The sequence below is a fragment of the Podarcis cretensis genome (assembly GCF_951804945.1).
Source record: "Podarcis cretensis genome assembly, chromosome: 5".
NCBI classification, from domain to species: domain Eukaryota; kingdom Metazoa; phylum Chordata; class Lepidosauria; order Squamata; family Lacertidae; genus Podarcis; species Podarcis cretensis.
In genome coordinates this window covers 72481164-72503085 of record NC_137174.1, presented here as the reverse complement: position 1 = coordinate 72503085, position 21922 = coordinate 72481164, and positions in this window count along the sequence as shown.

Genomic DNA, 21922 nt, shown 5'->3' with positions numbered 1-21922 from the left:
ACTCATCCACTATAAATAGCCTTGGATCTGAAGGGCTTAGATCAAGAATGGAAAACAATTCCAAATCCATCTCCTGAGCATTCATTTTGTAAAAGCAGGCCTCTGAGTTCAAGTTCCAATCTTGATAGATGTCATTCAATTGTTTTGCTACTGAATCTGATAGGGACGTAGAGGTCTCAGACCTATCCCCATCTTGATGTACCTCCAAACGATCACCAACTTCAGTTTCTTTGCTGGTAGGCCCCGTCTGTGGGTCTATAGTAAGAATTCCTGTCTCCATTAACCCAAACAGTGTACCTATTATGGCACTGAAACAAAAAACTTGCTTTTCCAATGTGTTAATTCTGCTAAAGACCCCCCCCTTGCTGTTTGTTTTGTCAAGAGACATTGGTTGTGTAAAAGTTCCCACAGAGAAGACTTTCGGTCTCTGTCCTCTCTGTTATGGCAAAATTGTTATTACACTTTGTTGTGGTTTTGTTATATGTCAGAAGCTGAGGTTGTCTAGGATCATATGTATCAGCTCCCAACACTCCTGCTGGGGCCAAAGGAGCCTCTTCTGAACTGTTTTTGCTTAGGAGTAGGGGGTTTGTGGACATTTTTCTTACAACGTCTCCAGATGCCTAACTAAGTAAGAAGTGCGGCGGCTGTTCTACCATTAGAAGTTTAGCCGCCACCAGCAATCAATGTATCCTCCTGGGCTGCTAATTGAGAAAGAGCAGCCACCCCCAATGACATTCTGGCCTCATAGCACCACATTTGGGGCCTGGTTTGTTTCCTAGTGCTGAGAAGGGGGCCCATCTGTCTTTCCTGCGCCATTTCCTGCAGCATTCGGAATGTCTCTGGCTGCCTCCTCACCAAGTTCTGACCTTGCCTCAACCTGCTTAGTTTATCAGAGCTGATGAGCTCGCAGCTTGAGACTGTTTGGCTGCAGGCAACAATTTGACTTGACTGCTGCTTTTATATTTACTCTACACACTCCTTTGGTCTATGGAGGAAGACGGCGAACAGGTGGTGAACCTCCCAGGAGCGGCCAAAGAACAATTAGTTTGTGACAGCTCACTTGCCATTGGAAATGAAATTGCTTTATAAGAGTTATATTTCTCCAAGGATCTTTTCTGCTTAGTTTCTAGGGCCATTCCCAGTGCATCCAATGAAGAATGCAAAAAATCTAGGTGAATTTTGGAAGTATTCCCCACTCAGCTATACTTACTTGCTGGAAGAGTATGGGGGGGGGGTTATTGGTGGGGCAAAAAAACCCAGACTTCTTAAAGAGGATTTTCTCCCCACTCTGATTACTTATTTATTTAACAGGCTGAGAGCATAGAATCTGCTTGTGAAGGTGCAGCACAACACAGGATTGGATCCTCCTGCTTACAAGGTAAAAAGGTAAAGGGACCCCCGACCATTAGGTCCAGTCGTGACCGACTCTGGGGTTGCTGCACTTATCTCACTTTATTGGCCGAGGGAGCCGGCGTACAGCTTCCAGGTCATGTGGCCAGCATGACTAAGCTGCTTCTGGCAAACCAGAGCAGTGCACGAAAATGCCATTTACCTTCCCGCCAGAGCGGTACCTATTTATCTACTTGCACTTTGATGTGCTTTTGAACTGCTAGGTTGGCAGGAGCAGGGACCGAGCAACGGGAGCTCACCCCGTCGTGGGGATTCGAACTGCCGACCTTCTGATCGGCAAGCCCTAGGCTCTGTGGTTTAACCCACAGCGCCTAGCAGTTGGTAAATGGGAGGGTAATGTACAGTGATACTTCAAGGGGCAGGAAGGAGGAGAGGCCCAGCATGAAGGAGAAGTGCAGGGAAGCTACTCATGAAGGAGCAGCCCCATGCAGGATCTGAACCTGTGTGCCCCCTTCCCAGCCATATTTTGAAACCCTGTTTTAAATGTGTGGTAAAACCCTCAGCCCTACTCCAAATTACTTCATTGGCAGATCTGGGCTGGGTGATCCCTGGGGTTGCACACAGTGAATCAGCCTGGTCCTGGGCCCACAGGGCAGATTGGAGGGCCATTGCACAGCCCCCATTTACTATCAGCAGCAAGGCTGCCTGGTGCAGCATTGTTCATACTATTGGGGCCAGCCTGCCCATGAGGTGGGCTGAGGCAGCTGCCTTAGGTGGCAGAAGCCCAAGACGCAGTGCCCGTGCCGGCGCCCTGCCTACTCTGCCACTGGCAGCACTGGAGAAGCACTGCCAGCAGTGAGATATGATGAGATCCCATAGAGCTTGCTGAAATCTTGCAAGAGTTTGCCAAAATCTCATTGAGATCTCAAGCATTTTATAGGATCTTGTGAGAACCCCTTGAGATCTTGCAGAAACCCACCACTGTGCAACCCAGGTAAGGGAGGGTGGAATATTCCCATTTTGCAGCCCCTGAACTCTATAGGCAGCCCTGTTTAGGGAAGCTTTTAATGTTTGATGTACTACGGTATTTTAATATTTTGTTGGAAACCACCCAGAGTGGCTGGGGAAGCCCAGCCAGATGGGCGGGGTATAAATAAATAAATAATTATTATTATTATTATTATTATTATTATTATTATTATTATGCTGGAAATCACTGTGGTCTTGTCCTTATTCTTTTCCCCTCTAAGCTAAACATTCTGTTCTTCCCATGCTTTCTTCACTTACTATTGTCAATACCCTTTTGTGTCCTAGCGAATGCACGACTGAATGGCAAATCAGTTATGTCTTATTTCTTATTCTCCCACTACTCTATTATCCATATAGGCTTATTTTTTTTCCTTGGCTTGGAAAAGAGGAGGAGTTGGGTTTTATTACGATTTTCCCATTATAGTCAATGATTGAACACAGATATTCATTTCATGCAGTAGAGTTTAGAACTTGAAGCACAGATCAAAGAGGAGGGAGCAGAGTCACAGAGTGGCTCAGAAACAGATCGTTTTTATTTTTATTTTAATGTAGAAAAATAGGTACAAGAGAAAACTTGGGCTCCAGTTTAGGCTGCCATGCTGCTGTAGCAAAGATGTCACCTGCCCCCCCCCCATTATAGAATCACTAACAAAATCAATAGTCCTTGCTCCAACAGAACCTCCTGAAAACTAGAAATGTATCACATATTAATGAACCAAATGAATCATATATTAATTATCAGAGCAGCTTACTGTTCTTACACTTAACAACTTTGGGAAGCTGTAGTTAAAGCTGGAATTCCAAATACAATAAATACCTTGATTTGTGAAGGTCTTTCCCTCTCCCTTGTCTCTTAAGTCCCTCCACAGGAGTTTCAGTGGATCTCTTCTACAATAAATATTGTATTCCTAATCATTTCCATGTTTTTTTCTTTTAGCTCTAATCAAACTTTCTGATGACTAGAGAATATAGCCATGTACCACATAAGAGGTCCCATAGCTTTGGCATCAGGTGAGACTCTGGAAGCGATGAATGAGTGCCTCAATTCAGTAATAAACTGGATTTAAATGGAAAGTGAATTCTTCCATTTTGACAACGGGGAATTGCTATGGATGGGTGGTCTTTTTGCATTCTCTCTGAGAGAGCACGTTTACAGGAAAATTGACTCTGCTTCTGAGCCCAATTCTAGCTGCTGGTGCTCAGCTGTAAGGACCTAAATGTCTTGGGTTCTATGAACCTGATGCAGAATGCACCTATAGAGCATCACCACTGCTGAGCTGTCATATCCAAGTAGGACACGGAGCTGTGTGGAAAAATGTTCTCCCTCTCTGGCTTGCTTTTTAGCCTGGCCGCCATTTTTTATTCTCTGAAATCCTCCATACTTACTCTCAATTCAGACATTGTTGCAAGGAAGGAGTGTGAGGTACAGCAACTGTCACATAAACGTACAAGAGTGAATATTCAAAGGAAATTTTGCAAAACGGCCTTCATTTTCTGGGCAGAGTAAGAACAGGGAAAAAAATCAGAAATTTTCTCAGAAAATTATATATTCTGAGAGATTTAGGATAAGATCTATTTCAGATACTTCCCCATCTTCTGTTGAGCAATAGGAACAGCTGATCATCTGTAACACTATTCTAGTGATGTTGAGAAAGCTGGTCGTGTGATCAGTAAAGGTAAAGGGACCCCTGACCATTAGGTCCAGTCATGACTGACTCTGGGGTTGCAGCGCTCATCTTGCTTTATTGGCCGAGGGAGCCAGTGTACAGCTTCCGGGTCACGTGGCCAGCATGACTAAGCCGCTTCTGGCGAACCAGAGCAGCGCACAGAAATGCCGTTTACCTTCCCGCCGGAGCGGTACCTATTTATCTACTTGCACTTTGATGTGCTTTCGAACTGCTAGGTTGGCAGGAGTGGGGACCGAGCAACCGGAGCTCACCTCGTCGTGGGGATTTGAACCACCGACCTTCTGATGGGCAAGCCCTAGGCTCTGTGGTTTAACCCACAGCGCCACCCATGTCCCTTTGGGTGATCAGTAGTGTGGTCCTTAAAAGCAAAAGACTTGAAATATTGTCTGGTTAGAAGAAGCCCTCGAGTGCAACTTTGTTGTAGCTGGTTTCTCTTTGAAGAATCATTTCCTGTTCTGGTTTGGGCTTTCACAGAGCCTTCTCAGCATGCTGAGTTCAAAAAAGCAACCTAGATTACTGGAGCTGAATGAACTGTATATTTCATAGGATTTCTAAGTTCTGTTATTTCCACTGCTCTGGTTTTTTTTCAGTAACTGGAGCAGAAAGAATTTTACTCTACCTTAATGCATCCCAGGGAATACTTTTCAGTTACCTTCTGCTTATCAAGGGAACTAGGAGGAGAAAATGTAAACCACAGCCTTTTCCAGGACAGGAAACCTCAAATATTACACCGAAACCATTGTTATGAATTTTAACAATTGACCAGCTTCTAAAGAACCCTTCATACAAAAACTAAATACTTGGCATCTGGTCATTTATTTTACTTAAGGAAACCACATTCTCGGTCTGCCTCATGTATTTTTTAAGATTCCCAACCAGCTTGTACGCAAAAGACTTCATCAGCGCACAGTCGGTTTCCGTGCAGCTGTGAATGAAATGTCAGAGCCTGTCATGCAATACATGCTTTACGATGTAAACAATGAAATTGCTCTGCCTCTCTCCTCCCTGCAAGTGGCTTCTTGAAAGATGTTTTCAAACTGAGGCACTCTTTTCTTCTTCTTCTGGATGGCAAGTAAAGTTCTGCATCTCACTTCTTTCTACACTTTCCATACATTTGCTCGTGGGCCAATGGTGTTGTTGTTGTTGTTTAGTCGTGTCCGACTCTTCATGACCCCATGAACCAGAGCACGCCAGGCACTCCTGTCTTCCACTGCCTCCCGCAGTTTGGTCAAACCCATGCTAGTAGCTTCGAGAACACTATCCATCCATCTCGTCCTCGGTCGTCCCCTTCTCCTTGTGCCCTCAATCTTTCCCAACATCAGGGTCTTTTCCAGGGAGTCTTCTCTTCTCATGAGGTCACCAAAGTATTGGAGCCTCAGCTTCATGGTCTTCCCAATTGTATTTTTGTTCAAATATTATGGATTGTATTTTTGTTCAAATATTATGGATTGTATTTTTGTTCAAATATTATGGATTGTATTTTTGTTCAAATATTATGGATATCTCATAGTGGCGAAAGAGATGCAGTCCTAAGTAAATTTTGGTGTTTGAGATTCTAGAATCAGTGTAGTCACTGCTGGTTGGAGCTGATGGGCGTTGTACTCCAGTAGGATCTGGAGGGCAGCACATTGACTTCCCATGTTCTAGAACAGGGGTTGGCAACTTAAGGCCCATGGGCCACAAGCAGCCCACGGGGGTCGTTTAACCAGCCCATGGACCCCCACTGACTGCTCGGTCGGCTCCCATGCACTGCGCTAAACCGGTGCAGAGCAGAATGAGGCCCGCCTTCTGCGACAATGGGAAGCTTCCCATTGGCTGCACACACCTCTTTCGCGCTGGAAGGAGCACCAGAAATAGTGTTTGCACATACATGCATATACACTCGGGCCCACTGCAGCATCTGTGGGACCGTGAACCGGCCCAGGCCACAAAAACTTTGCCGACCCCTGTTCTAGAATGTCAAAGCAGAAAGATGTCAAACAGCAGTATGAGATATATAAAAGCAGTACAGTGGTACCTCGGGTTAAGAACTTAATTCGTTCTAGAGGTCTGTTCTTAACCTGAAACTGTTCTTAACCTGAAGCACCAGTTTAGCTAATGGGGCCTCCTGCTGCCGCTGCACCACTGCTGCACGATTTCTGTTCTCATCCTGAAGCATAATTCTTAACCCGAGGTAATATTTCTGGGTTAGCGGAGTCTGTAACCTGAAGTGTATGTAACCTGAAGCGTATGTAACCCGAAGTACCACTGTAATGTAAAACAGCAACATTCTGCACAGCATTTTAATTAAAGGCAGATTGGAATAGAAAAGACCTCAAAGCCTATTTTAAAGAAGATGAAGGGGGCCATATTATTTTCCTTGGGGAGAGTTCCAAAGCTGTACAGTCACCACTGAAAAGTCCCTGTCTCTTGCCTCTATCTCCCATGTGACAGCCCTTTAGATATTTGAAGATGGCTATCAGATCTCCTCTCAGTCTCCTCTTTTCCAAGCTAAACATACCCAGCTCCCTTAACCATTCCTTATAAGGCTTGGTTTCCAGACCCTTGATCACCTTGGTTGCCCTCCTCTGCACACATTTCTGTTGTCAATATCCTCATTAAATTGCAGTGCCCGTATCTGGACACAGTACTCCAGGTGTGGTCTGACCAAGACAGAATAGCGCAATACTATTACTTCCCTTGAACAAAACACTATACTTCTGTTGATGCAGCCTATAATTGAATATCCCTCTCTTCTGTAATGCACAGGTAAATATTCCTAAGCACATTGTTATATCAAAAAATAGTAATATATAAAAAACCTGGTAGGTATCATGTAAGTGGTACAAATTTTGATCTAGTAGGCAAGGTTATCTTGACTAGACCTGTACTGCTGCAGTTTTCAAAAAGGCAATGACCCCACTTAGGCTATAATCTTTAAGCCCCATTCAAGTATGACTGGTACCAGCCAAATACTTGAAGAATAGTATATTTTTCCTGCAGCATCTAAATCATTGATGTTAATGTATATGGATTACTAAATTCCTCCCTCTACTTTTGCATTCTGATTTAAACACATTTGGCTTCTACAAATATGGATGGCACTGACCTATTTTATCACTATTTATTTAAAGCCTAATTCCATCCTTGTCACACAAACAATCATCTTTTGCATCGTGCAAATTCTGCATTTGTAATAAAAAATGCCTTGCAAAACTAGATAATTTGCAAATGATATCATGTCTAAATCCATCTCCTATGACAACTGAGTCGTTTGCATCTCAGCAGAATTAAAAGTGACACTAAAAGCATGGGATGATTTAAGGGAAATGACATGGAAAGGGGATACTGTATAGTTTAATGGATGAAAAGGAAAAGGAAAAACAGCACATGGTCACACCTTTCTGATTCATTGGAAAGGCTCTGCTTAAAAAGGAATAGGCTATTCAGTCCAGAAAGCGTAAAGTACTAGATACTAATATCTGTTCCCTATAGAAACCATGCAATAGATCAGGGGTCAGCAAACTTTTTCAGCTGTGGGCCAGTCCACCGTCCCTCAGACCATGTGGTGGGCCGGACTATATTTTTTTTTTTTGGGGGGGGGACAAATTCCTATGCCCCACAAATAACCCAGACATGCATTTTAAATAAAAGCACACATTCATGTAAAAACAGTAGGCAGGCCCCCAAATAACCCAGATATGCATTTTAAATAAAAGCACACATTCTACTCATGTAAAAACACGCTGATTCCCAGACCATCCATGGGCCGGATTGAGAAGGCGATTTGGCCGCATCCAGCCCACGGGCCTTAGGTTGCCTACACCTGCTATAGATGATACAGAGTTCACAATGCAGCAGCAGAACAAAAATCAGTCACATGTCAATGACAATTCAGGAACAGACAACAGTTCATTTCGGCTTTCTGGTGCTAAGTCTAAATGATGTCAGGGCGAGGTGAAACACAGAACACCCAAACAGTGCTACTATCTTGCTCTGCTACTTCCCTCTACTGAGTTATTTCCAGTGTAGCATTGGTTGCAGTTCTCAGAGTAATCGATAAATAATACCAAGTGCCTGGTTTTTTTCTACACCCTGTACACATATTAAAAGGGAAAGCAGACCCTGTCCATAGGACCACCATTTAATAGATATGACACAAGAGGAAGATGGGAGGGAGAGAGAGGAAAGCAAGTGTTGACTTTCTGGGCAATAGATGGGGTCAAGTTGGCCTCCCCTTTGTCATTATGTTCTTGTTCTTTCTAGCTTGGGGGGGGCTGTCACCTGTAACTGCTCCATCTCTAGCCAGTGAATGCTGCCAGGTAGGTCTCCTCTTGCTGCAAGAAATACAGCTTCCCATCCCAGCATGGCTGTCAACGTTTCCCTTTTTTAAAGGGAGATTCCCTTATTCCGAATAGGATTCCTCACAAGAAAAGAGAAAAGTTGATAGCTATGCATCCCAGTAACTCTTGGTCAGTTAACTGTAGATAGAATTTGTGGAGCTGACTATTCTGCATGCTTGATAACTATTTGCCAAGCCACCTGCATGAAATATTTCAAAGAAAGAATGAGTTGGTGCTGCTTTCACTCTGGTTTCAATATCCCCCAAAGTTGATCACACAAACAGTCACATAAAGCTAGCATGGGGTGCTTTGCAGTTAAAATATTTCAGTTTCTTTTTGTTTTGATCTACTTTATTTCCTTTGATGTATTTGTCACACTCATTCTTGAAAGCTTAAAGCTGGAAAAGAGATATATTAGTTTTTCCTCATAGCTTCCTAAGCACCAATAACTTGCTTTTCATAAAAGGAGACTCAAGAAGGTCAAGATTTCAGCATGAGAGAAATGTACAGTGAGTTTCAGGAAGTCAGTCTCGATGATACCCTGGCTCCTCTCCCAGCTGGCGATTCTCTATCTTTGAGGGTAGGCTATATAAGAGGCAGGCTGCCAAACTACTTCCTTTGTCAAGTTAATGGCTTTGGCTGCCTAGTTAGGCACCATGATTTAACATATCCAAAGATGTTGCTCTGTTGCCATAGTGACAAATGGGTGGGCCTTTTCCCACCTCACCTGGCTGAATGCCATGTCATTCTAGAATGAAGAACGATAGGTCAAGGGGGCTGGGTGTGGAAGATTGTTTGAGAGAGTGGGTCTGATGCTGGAAGCTGAAGGGACAGAGGCATGCCTTTCTCTGTGCTGGATCCAAAGCTGAGTTGAAGAAGCAAGATTACTGGAGTGTTAATGCTGCAAGCGCCTCCATCGTATGCTCAGGTTGTATATACTGTCTGTGTAAATAAAACCATATATATTGTAAATACACCACAATCTCCACTGATCCTCATTCCAAGGGAACCAAACCCTGCATAAAGCATAGACCTTCCCAGAATCTATTGGCGCTTGGGGATTGAAGTAGTGTGTAGCAAAATGCTGTAATTGGAAAAGGTACATACAGAAAATTCAGAAAGCTTATTTTACATTTTGCCCATTCTTCATTTCAGATTAGCGTGGAAATTTCCTCTTTTTTTTTTAAAAAAAATTCTTTTTATTAATTTTCACATTAGATCACCAAAAAGAAAAACAAATCAACGGTTACAACAGTTGTAAAAAACCCCAACACACACAAAAAAGAAAACTAAATAAATATCAATACATAACGTATAAACAATGTCGATTTCCATTACGCTTCTTTGTCTTCTCATTTATATCTTTATATCTTTAAGTATTTTAATCATTCTTCTACACACCTATTGACTTCCATCCCTCCCGGTTTCAGGCTTCTTAGTATGAATAGTTTGTTTCTCCTGCAGTTGATAGTTATAATGATTTGCACATCGTAAGATCTATATCAGTCCTGCTATAGTTTTTAGGTTCTTGTAATTCCCTTCAATATAAATCATAAATTTATTCCAGTCATTAATAAACTTTGTATTCTTTTGGTTTCTAATTTTTTGTGTCATTTTTGCAAGTTCTACAAATTCGAATAACTTTGTTTGCCAATCACTAATTGGTGGGATACTTTGGCTTTTCCAATTTTGGGCAATTAATAATCTAGCGGCAGCTGTAGCATACTGGAATAATGTCTTATCTTCTTTTTTAATTTCGTCCCCAATTATTCCCAGAAGAAAAGCCTCTGGTCTTTTGGGAAATGTATATTTAAATATTTTTTTTTAACTCATTGTAAATATATTCCCAGTATTTCTTCATTTCGTCGCATGTCCACCACATGTGGAAAAAATTACCTTCTTTAGTTTTACACTTCCAGCAAAACTTATTCCCTGTCTTGTACCCCTGTCTTTGCTGGGGTAATGTACCACTTGTACATCATCTTTTCTAAATTTTCCCTCAGTGTTACACATGCCGTGAATTTCATTCCGCTAGTCCATAAATTCAGCCACTTATCATACTCTATATTATATCCCAGATCCATTGCCCATCTTGTCATGACCTCCTTTATTTCCTCATCTTTGGTGTCCCATTCTAATAGTATATCATACATTTTAGATAATAATTTGGATTTACCCTCTATTATTTCTATCTGAAATTTGGATTTCTTCTCATTCATCCCTACTTTTTTATGTTCCGTCCATATTGCGTTTATTTGGTGGAATTGTAACCAGCTTGTTAATTTCTCTTTCAGTTCCTCATATGTTCTCATCCTCCATCCACTTTCCTCTTTTAGTCTGGTACAGGCATGCCCAAACTTGGCCCTCCAGATGTTTTGGGACTACAATTCCCATCATCCCTGACCACTGGTCCTGTTAGCTGAGGATGATGGGAGTTGTAGTCCCAAAACATCTGGAGGGCCAAGTTTGGGGATACCTGGTCTGGTAGACTATCACTAACCTGAGTTGTGTGGCATGTGCAAGAGGGCAGTCCCTGAAATAGAGGAGGAAATGAGGCATACCAGCCCCATGTATGGGTTAAGAATTTATTGATAACAGGAAGCAAATGGGGTTGGCATGGCATAGGGCAAGGATATGAATTTGAACAACCCACCTGCTGGGCACACCCTTGGTAGCTGCCAGCACAACTGTCTCCATCTTGGTTCATGCCGTGCATCTGGGAACTAGCTGACAACTCAAGGTGAGTGGCATCAGGGTCACCCCACTGAGCTAAGGCTATGGCCTGATATGTTACCCCCCGCAGACCCCACATGGGGTCCCTTGCCATATCCCAATGCCATATCCCACCACAACAGCCAGGCTGCTGCTACAACCAAGTTACAGACTGGAATGGTTTATCCTTATTTAGCTATTTTGATTCATTGGCTTGTTGAAGGATAATTATAGAGCTTAATGTAAGGAAAGTCACTTATTAATTTTCTATCTTTATATTTAAAACTTTTTCTGCTTTGTAATATACCATTATATCTGACATCTATACAGTTCCCTTTCCTTTCTTCTCATTTATATTGCCTCCTTGCCTCCTTTGCATGCCATTCCTGCCGGCTAACTTCATAGGTTTTCTCTCCACGAGCAAAACTAATGGACAACTTCCTTTTTTGCTCCTGGAAAACTGCCTTGTTAGTGGCTCATGTATGTCCACAACCACTGAGGGACAGTGATGCTTTAGTCCAACAGCGAATCCCACTCAATGATGCAATAAAAGCACATTAATGAGGTGCTAACAGGACAGTTTCCCAAGGGTATAACAAACTGCCCATTAACTTCTGTTTATGGAGCAAGGTCAAAGTCCAACTCCATAAAGGGATTGCCTCACAAATTTCACAACAGATTGCTTAGGTTGTTCATATATGCCAGTAGTACAACTGTTACTTCTTCGTAAATAAAAGTCTCTTTGATTTACTGGTCTTTTAACACTGAGTCCAACACAGAGATGCACCCCTTTAAGTAAAAGTATCTTGCATCTGAGCTGCATGATGAAAAAAATGTTTTCCAGAAGAGCAAAAGATCAGGAAGGAAAGTTTCAGAAGAACAGAGATTAAAGGTGCAAATGCAGACACACCCTGAAGATTATTTGAGCCCGTATCAAAGGTCCTATTTTTCTATTTCTCACTAATACATTTGAGGATAAATAGTGACTCCAGAGTCTAAAGAATGTCAGAAGGTTTAGCAACTTTCAGTAATCCATCTGGTAGAATACACCCAAGGCAAGCAGCTGGGTCATTGGGATTTGCATGGTTTAAATTTCCAGGGCTGGACAATGAGGCTAATTAAGAAAACAGAGCCTAAGGTTAGTGTGCAGTGAATCAAGCTGCATGTAGGTAAACGGAGAGCAACAATGCCAGGCCCCAAAGGCATAGGCTGATGGAAGTGAAGCAGTTAATTCTTCACTTACTGGCAGCATGTCGTTAACATAATGTCGAAGACCAGCTGAACTGAGTCAGGTAGAGTTATACAAAGCTATCAGCTAAGCAGCATCCAGAGTAGGGATGGGTGAATCTGTCAGTTCTGGATTCTTATCTTCCCAGTCTTAATTTCAGCTCTCCGTGTTTCCCATCAGTTTGTGATTTTTATTTTATTTACAAAAAGTCATAAGCATTTTAGTGTGAATTTTTCCTCATATGCACAACTATGCAAGCAATTTTGTCAAATATATACAATTTTGCAAAGCAGTTTTCCCAGATTTATTTTGTATGTCACTTTCACTAAGATATGCATCTTTCTGCACAATTTAAACTAGTGTATGCAGGGTAGGGTTTTGTTTTTGTTTCTGTTTTAAAAAAAACATTATTTGGAGAAATGCACTGCAAAATTCAGAAAAGTGCAAATTTCAAAGGATGGCAGTATTTTGGTTCATGCATTGTTTCAGGAAGTGCAAATTAAGTAGGTTCACCTTTAAATGAGAACTGAATCAAAGGTTTTCCTGGCACCTAGTCTCAAATTACTACTTGTCTCATGTTTTGCTATATCTTCTGCTGTGTCTTCCTCTGGCACCAAAGAATGTGGTGCAATGGGGCTGCCATTGGCCTATTCTACACACAGAGCCAAATGAAGAGGTCAAAACCTAAGGTGGAGTCATAGAATTGTGGAGTTGGAAGGGACCATGAGGGTCATCTAGTCCAACCCCCTTCAATGGAGGAATCTTTTACCCAACATGGAGCTCAAACTCATGACCCTGAGCTTAAGAGTCAATGGAGCTGAGTAAACTCTTGGCTTTCTGATGGGGAATGTCAAGTATGAATGTTTTCCTAGCTCTTTCATGCATTATCACCCAAAGAGAGAACATGGATAGAACAGGGCTGTGCAGATCCACCTATAGCTCCACTCCTAAGCCACATAACTCCACCCCAGAGCCACATAATTCTTTCAGCTCTTTGCACTTTTGGACAGCTGAACCCACAGAGAAACTTGAAAGCCTCTGATCCAACTTGAGACATCTCCGTCGATTGCCTGGAGCATATCTTACTGCATTGTGGGCAGTATGAGCAAGCAAGGGACCAACTGATCAAACCCCTACTGGCAAATCTGCCGGGAAAATCTGAAGCCTCCCATATTAAATATCTTTTGGAGGATAGGTCCAACGATATTACACTGGCCATGGCAAAGTTTCTTTCGGAAGTTAAAAGAAACAAAGATCATCATGCTTGAGATATAACAAAATGACCACCTCAGTTTCTACCTCTTTTGTGGTTGGCTGTCTTAACTGTATTTTGTTCTGAAATTGTTCTATGGGTCTTTGGACCACAATAAAGATTTATTATTATTACAGTGGTACCTCAGGTTAAGTACTTAATTCATTCTGGAGGTCCGTTCTTAACCTGAAACTGTTCTTAACCTGAAGCACCACTTTAGCTAATGGGGCCTCCTGCTGCTGCAGCACCGCCGGAGCACGATTTCTGTTCTCATCCTGAAGCAAAGTTCTTAACCCGAGGTACTATTTTTGGGTTAGCGGAGTCTGTAACCTGAAGCGTATGTAACCTGAAGCGTATGTAACCTGAAGCGTATGTAACCTGAGGTACTTGAGACATCTTGCTCTTGGCATGATGTGACTTGGAAAAAGAGAACCTTCTCCAAATCACTCTAGTTTTAACAGTTGGTTGACCATAATAAATATTTGATTGGTGATTCACTTCATATACACAGAGCAGTTGCACACCCCTAATAAATGCAAAGAATAAACAAACAAGCACCACGATGGACTCAGAGAGCAGGAATTTAAGTTCTCTATCCCCCTCGTCAAGTGTTCTAAAGAATTGTGCTGGACTTATAGTGGGGAGAGGGTATGCATGCAATCCCCACCTCCAACATCCAATTGCAGATCAGTCCCTCTACTATCAATTGTGAGCCGAGCATGGTGTCTGAGCATGGTGTCAACCACATTCAGCTGAACATGGCTAGAATCCTCCCCATGAATCCTGCACAATTAGAGTTGTGCATGCATGCATGTGCATACACACCCCACTCCTCCTGCAAAATTTGAGACCTATTTTCTTTGTGAATGGTTAAAGAGTACTTATTAGCATCTTGACACTGAATATCACTCTGGGATTGTTATACAAACTGTGCTAGGAAAACCCTGTAATAGAGGAGCCTGATATACAGCTGAACTGCAACCACTGAAGTCTGGTTAAAGGCTTGAATTATTACCTTTTAAAAGTCAGTTATGGTGTGCCACTCCCTGCTGTCCTATTAAACCACCTATTGGTTCTTAGCCACATCTGAGCGTGATTGCTGGAAGGAACCCAGCAGTGCTTGTATAAAGGTTGCCAACAGTGAAGCACCTTTAGCAATTGCCTCCAGTCCTGGTTGCATGGATATGCTATGGATTTATATTCTCATCACACTGATTTAGGCCCTGTAGGTGCCAGGACTTAATGTGGAGTTACTGTCGGAAATCAAGCCTTTATCGGGAGAAACTGGCAACTTTCCCAGGCACCCGGCTTGGTCTCCTGTTGACCTCCCTGGCTTCATTCCCCAGCAAGATCCAGGCTAGGTCACGATAGGCGATTCTTCCCAAACGTGGGAAGAACACACCCCCTCCCTCCTGCTCCCCCGGCAGGGAAAGGAGATAGACAGAAATGTATTTACATGCCTTTATTTCTGTCTTTGCAACATTACAGAAAACATGTCTGTACTCTTCAAACTCCAGCAGTCAAGTGACAAAGACTTCCTGTACTTCCTGTACATACGCAAGAGGAAGAGCTCAAATTACACTCTGAGCTAATTCCGGTGCATCGCCCTGTGAACTGACTGTCCCACTGTTTCCCACGGACAGTCCCAACATTCCCATCATGTTTTGTTTCCAAGCTTCCAGTTTGCAGCTGCATTGCTTCTATATCGTAACAGTTACTCACTCTTACAGAAAAAAACCCATATAGTATTCCTTTAATTTCACTACCTTCTTAAAATTGGGTGATTTCACTACCTAATCTTAAACAACTCCTCACCCACAATAATACAGCAACCAGACTTAACATTGACACTGGTACCAGAGCCTGCAATAAACCCAGATGCCAACTCTGCTGCCACATACACCCAGACAACACCATCACTGGACCCAACAACATCAAACATACCACCTCAGGCCTATTTAATTGCTCATCTTCTAACATTGTGTATGCCATCAAATGCCAGCAGTGCCCTTCAGCGATCTATATTGAACAAACAGGCCAAACCCTATGTCAAAGGATAAATGGACATAAATCTGACATCAGAAATCACAAGACAGAGAAGCCAGTAGGAGAACACTTCAATCTCCCAGGACATTCAATACAGGATCTCAAAGCAGCTGTCCTATTACAAAAGAATTTCAGAAATAGACTTGAAGGGGAAGTTATTGAATTACAACTTTTTACTAAACTGAAAACTATGGAGAGACCTGGTCTGAATAGATATATTGGATTCTTGTCTCATTACATATGCTAAAGCTATTTTTAGTCATCTGCATACTATCCCTTGCTTTTTCCTGTAGGACTAATTGCAGTCATTAACAGTCAACAGGCTTACCATACCCATTGAGTCAATCACCCATCTCCTACTACCCTTCTGAGAAAAACCCCACCCCACCCTCCCACTATATATAAGGGTCTGGTGACTTCTGTTTCAGTGTATCTGAAGAAGTGTGCATGCACACTGAAGCTTATATCCAGAACAAACTTAGTTGGTCTCTAAAGTGTTAGTGGACAATTTGTTACTTATTTCGACTGCGTCAGGCCAACACGGCTACCTACCTGAATTTACCTTCTTCTTTGTCAGTGATCATGTTAATGGATCTGTGCATGTATCTATTAAAAGGAGCTCCTTACAGAGCAGCAGGATATAAATAACATGATAGATGCTTTGACTTGTAGTGACAAATGCTCTCACACAGAAGCAAATGGGCAACACTCTCTTTCACTGTTACCCTTAGAGGAGCATCAAAAAGTGACATGTAGATTATTAGCTCAAATAACTTTGACACCAAAGGAATTGGCAGCATAGGGAAAACAAGGAAGAATAAGCAAAGTGACTACTAAAAAGTGACTTTCTGGATCACACAAACAGAAACCGGGTAATATGAAGATTCAGGATTTGTAAGCATTTCCCCAGCTAGCTTTTGCATATAGCAAAGTATCAAAAGTTAATCAAAGTGACTGAGATTTTAGGGACGGGGGACCTCAGGCCACACTACTCTTCTTTGCACCCTCCCTGAGTACTTCTGCCTGGCTTGAATGAGCCCTTGAGTTCTGCTATTGCTTCTTGCTTGCCTAGATGGAAGATGAAGAGAGGTATGTGCAGAAACAAACCTATTGTGCAAAGATAAAATTAAAATGTGTTGTTACTTCTGCTTCCAGAAGGTTGCCAAAAAGGGCATGGAAAGGGGCTGAAAGAGTTCCCCATCTGCATTTTGGACTTGCATAACTGCAGCACTGGAAAGAACCAAGTGGGTCTACTAGAGCAATACAAGGCCCTGGAAAGGATATCCTGTTTCAAAGCTGCCCATGAGAACACATTCCAGTTTTCCAGTAGGTAACAGAAGACATTCCACAGCCTCCTTGAGCAGTTCTTCCCAGTTGTAATTCTATAAACACGGGGAGCAGGTCCCACTGAACTCATATTGAGTTTGCTCTTGCTCCTTCCACCTGCAATCTGCTCACTCCATGAAACTCTGCTCCAGAGGGTTTGAGGACCTTCCAGAGCATCATGAAAAGCAGGGCAGGGTGGAGGAACAATAATTGCCTCTTGCCTTCTGCCAATGGGATCTTCTCCTGGATCTCAGTACTATCTGTGAACAGAAGGAGACCAGCTGTTCACAGGAGGCTAGTTAGGATCCAAGTTGATGGGACTTACTTCAGATATACATTGGATTGTGCACTGAATTTTTCAATGGGGGGGGGGACTGACCAATTGGACATTCTAAAGTTTAATTGCTATTTATTGCCTATTGTACCTTGCTCTGTTCTTTCTAACATGCTTTTATGTATTTAAGATTTGTATGGCTTTTTAAAAAAAAGATTTAACAAAACCAATTTCTCCTCTTTTGTTCCTCTTTCACTTTTTCTTTTGTTTGGGCTTGGATCCAGGCAAAGAATATATGGGCTGGCAGTTTTAGGGAGCATTTGTTAGTCAAAAAAACCCTCTTTTTTTATTCATCATGAATTGAATTCATTCTATATATAAGAACTACTTTCTCTACAAAAATACTGTGCCAGCTTTTGGCTTGAGCATAGCCTAATAATATTTCTGGTTATGATATCCATGCCAACATAATTAATTGCTATTTTATAGCTGGACTGTAATAACATTCCTTCAGCCAGATAATGAAACGGCTGCTCATCTGACACATGATTTCTTTTTCTTTGAAGTTTTAATCTCATATTTAGGAGTTGGCATGGGATAACTTCCTTCTAATCTGACAGATAATAGTCATTAACTTGTGACTAGTTGACTGCACTGCTACTGCTCTGGTGTGGAGCTGCTTGCAAGCCTCTCCACTTTCTATTAAGGGCTCTTAAACTGCGGGGTCAAAAGGGGAGGAAACAGCTTAAGGAACGTAAGAGCATAAGAAGCGCCTGTCAATTGTCCTTCTCGTTCAGCATCCACTTCTCACAGAGGCACCCAGATGCCTGTGGAAAACCCACAAGCAGGACCTGAGATCACTCTCCCCTCCTGTAGTAATCAGAAGAATTACAGCCTCTGACCATGGAGGGAAAGCATAGCATCATGACTAGCAGTGACCGATAACCTTCATCGTGTGATAGCCTTGATCACGTGTAACTTACCTACTCTAAAGAAACTGAAATAGGTGTAAGCTGGCAACCCAAAAACTACATGTTTACAACAAACTATGGAACAAACACTTCAAAACGACCTTGACAGATTAGAGAACTGGGCCAAAACAAACAAGATGAATTTTAACAGGGAGAAATGTAAAGTATTGCACTTGGGCAAAAAAAATGAGAGGCACAAATACAAGATGGGTGACACCTGGCTTGAGAGCAGTACATGTGAAAAGGGTCTAGGAGTCTTGGTTGACCACAAACTTTGTCAGTGTAAGTAAAAAGAAAAAAAAAAGAAGGAAAGGGTTCTGACCTCCCTTTGTCTCTTCAGCCTGGTCCTCGGACCCTTGTCTGCATAAAAGAGTCCACGAGAATATCCTTGCAGAGTTTTATTCTTAAAAGTCTTTGTGCAAAACACGACTGAATAACTATACACACCAGCACTAACCAACCAACCAACCCAAACACCAGCCTCAGCACAAACTAACATTTCTCACTTATATATAAAACTTGGTGCAGACCGCTGAGTCATGCTGACCCAGCTTTATTCGCATTAAAGAAACAGCAGCCATTTTAGCCGTGACAAACTTGACATGAGCCAACAGTGTGACGCGGCAGCTAAAAAAGCCAATGCAATTCTGGGCTGCATCAATAGAAGTATAGCATCTAGATCAAGGGAAGTAATAGTGCCACTGTATTCTGCTCTGGTCAGACCTCACCTGGAGTACTGTGTCCAGTTCTGGGCACCACAGTTCAAGAAGGACACTGACAAACTGGAACGTGTCCAGAGGAGGGCAACCAAAATGGTCAAAGGCCTGGAAACGATGCCTTATGAGGAACGGCTAAGGGAGCTGGGCATGTTTAGCCTAGAGAAGAGGAGGTTAAGGGGTGATATGATACCCATGTTCAAATATATAAAAGGATGTCACATAGAGGAGGGAGAAAGGTTGTTTTCTGCTGCTCCAGAGAAGCGGACACGGAGCAATGGCTCCAAACTACAAGAAAGAAGATTCCACCTAAACATTAGGAAGAACTTCCTGACAGTAAGAGCTGTTCAACAGTGGAATTTGCTGTCAAGGAGTGTGGTGGAGTCTCCTTCTTTGGAGGTCTTTAAGCAGAGGCTTGACAACCATATGTCAGGAGTGCTCTGATGGTGTTTCTTGCTTGGCAGGGAGTTGGACTCGATGCCCCTTGTGGTGTCTTCCAGCTCTATGATTCTATGATTCTATAAGATTCTCTCCTCCATGTTGGGCTCGAGCCTGATGCAGGATGGTGTGATAATAAGGGAATTCAGTCTGTGTTTTATGTGTTCCAGTTTCACAGTATTTGGCGCAGTTCCTGTCCAGATTTTACATGAAGTGCAGGATATCTAGAGGTTAGATCCTGTGGAAGTTGAAGGGACATATTTCTGTTGAGCTTTCTTCGTCCTTAGTGTGTACTAGTTTGTTGTAAATGAAGAGATCTGGTCACCATTTTTTGTGTACAGAGTACATCTTACAGATGTGTCTGAGCAGAAGAACGATAGGTAGAGATAAGCTGTCCTCTCATGGACTTTTTCAGCTCAAAACTGCACTGCACAGATGCCCTATCTCTCTGCCTCTGTGTTTCTCTCTGTCTCTCACACACAGTTAGAGTAATTTTGATCTAAAATATAAGATGAAGAACAAGAGGGTTTACTTTTCCCTGTGAATCCTTTTTCTGTACAGATATCTCCTGCCCCACAGTTGCTCTGGATTAAAACACACACACAAAAACCATTTTGGGTTTTTTTGCAGAACTCTGGGCAGCTAGTTTAAGGAAAACAAGAATAATAAGTTTATCTATAGTGCCAATAATTTTCAAAGTAAAGAGCAATAACCATATATTTACTCCACCAGAATATGTGAATATTAAACATTTAGCCTTTGTTACCAGGTTCATATGTTTACCTAAGGCACGGTTTAGATTATGGAAGGTATATTGTCTGGTGGGTCATTTACTTTACAGGATCCTACAACTAGAACACCACATTTCCCTCCTTAGCAACTGTATCCAAGGCTTCTGTTAGCTGTCACACTCCTGTACATTGTAACCTTCACAGAGGTCTGACTAATTAGATACAGTTTTACCTCATGTTTCATGTAAAGCTGAGATATTTAACCATAGTGCAAACTAATTATCATGCGATAGTCTCATTGCTTATATATAACCATGCGTTACTCTGAACGCCTTTTACATTAAATAAAAATAAAGAATACATTTTAAAAATATATTATCAAGAACAACCTGCTGCAATTTTGGGCTTGCTTCCTTCACACATGGCAGGGGAAGACTAAACACTTTTCCTTTCAGTTTTGGCTAACTGTAGTTTCCTGCACAAATGTGGTTTAATCAATCCGAAACATGAAGGGAGGAAGGGCAGACCTACAAGCCTGAAGCTCACTGTATCTCAAATATGAAGGGTTAATAATAATAATAATAATAATAATAATAATAATAATAATAATAATAAACTGAAGAATGACACAACTCACCTGCTCTGTAATGGTGCATTTAGCACTTTAATAAGCTGCTACTTCATTACAGTAGTGTGCAGTGAGAACCATTCTGGATCCTGCTACTACTGAATTTGAGAAAATATCTTTTAAGTTTGAAGAAGTGCAAGTAGATAAATAGGTACTGCTGGGGTGGGAAGTTAAGCATAATTTCCGTGCGCTCTGGCACTCATCACAGTGTCCCATTGCACCAGAACCGTTTTAGTCATGCTGGCCACATGATCTGGAAAGTTGTCTGTGGACAATGACCGCTCCCCACTTAAAACGGGGGGCGCCTTTTGCGTGGACGCGTGCAGCCCTGGATCTGGAGTGGCCCCATCAGCATAGGCTTTGCCTTCCCTCAGGTGGGATACCTGGAGGTCCCCGCCTAACCCCAGTGAGTTGTCCAATCCCACCTGGGGGAAGCGTTGCCAGGGAAACCAGGCCAGGTAAGGGGAGGGATTACCTGCCCACACAATAGAGGGTAGCGAGATAAGCACTGCACCCCATAGTCACCTTTGACTGGACTTAACCATCCAGGGGTCAGTTACCTTACATTTATTTACCTACTTATCCCTCAGTTTCCCAATTTTTGTAAAAAAGCATAATGATTAAGTACAAAATTGATATTTATCATAAAGAGACTCAATGTTGCTTACTGTCTCTGTCTCAACTAGATCACGAAATAGATACTAAACACACACGAAAGCTCCTCCAACTAAGAAACACCCCTTGTTGCTTCACTGGCCTTCAGACAAATAGCTCTGACCTTGCTCTGAACCAATGAATGATTCTGATGGGCTAATGCTACCTTATACAGATGTTTATGAAGCAGTCCTGACTCCTCCCATATGTGCTGGACAGGTCTCATGACAACACATGGAGTAAGAGCCTTCCAACCAGGGCTGACTTCCTGGCAACCCAAACAGTCACGTGATTTTTCTGCTTTAGAGATATATGGGAGGGAGATTGACAGAAATGCCTCTCTAAATTCAAGCAAGTATGAAACGTATGGGATGGGGGAAAGTGTGTGGCTTTGAGATTCTGAGGAGGATTTTTTAAAAAGGGGGGGGGGGGGGGAAGAAAGCTTGACATTTGAAATTGGAGGGCTGTGCCCTAGTAGTCCCAGTGAACTAGCCTCCATTCATTGGTATAAGTAACTCAAACAGCTCAGACTAGCAGAGGCATGATGTATTTGCATC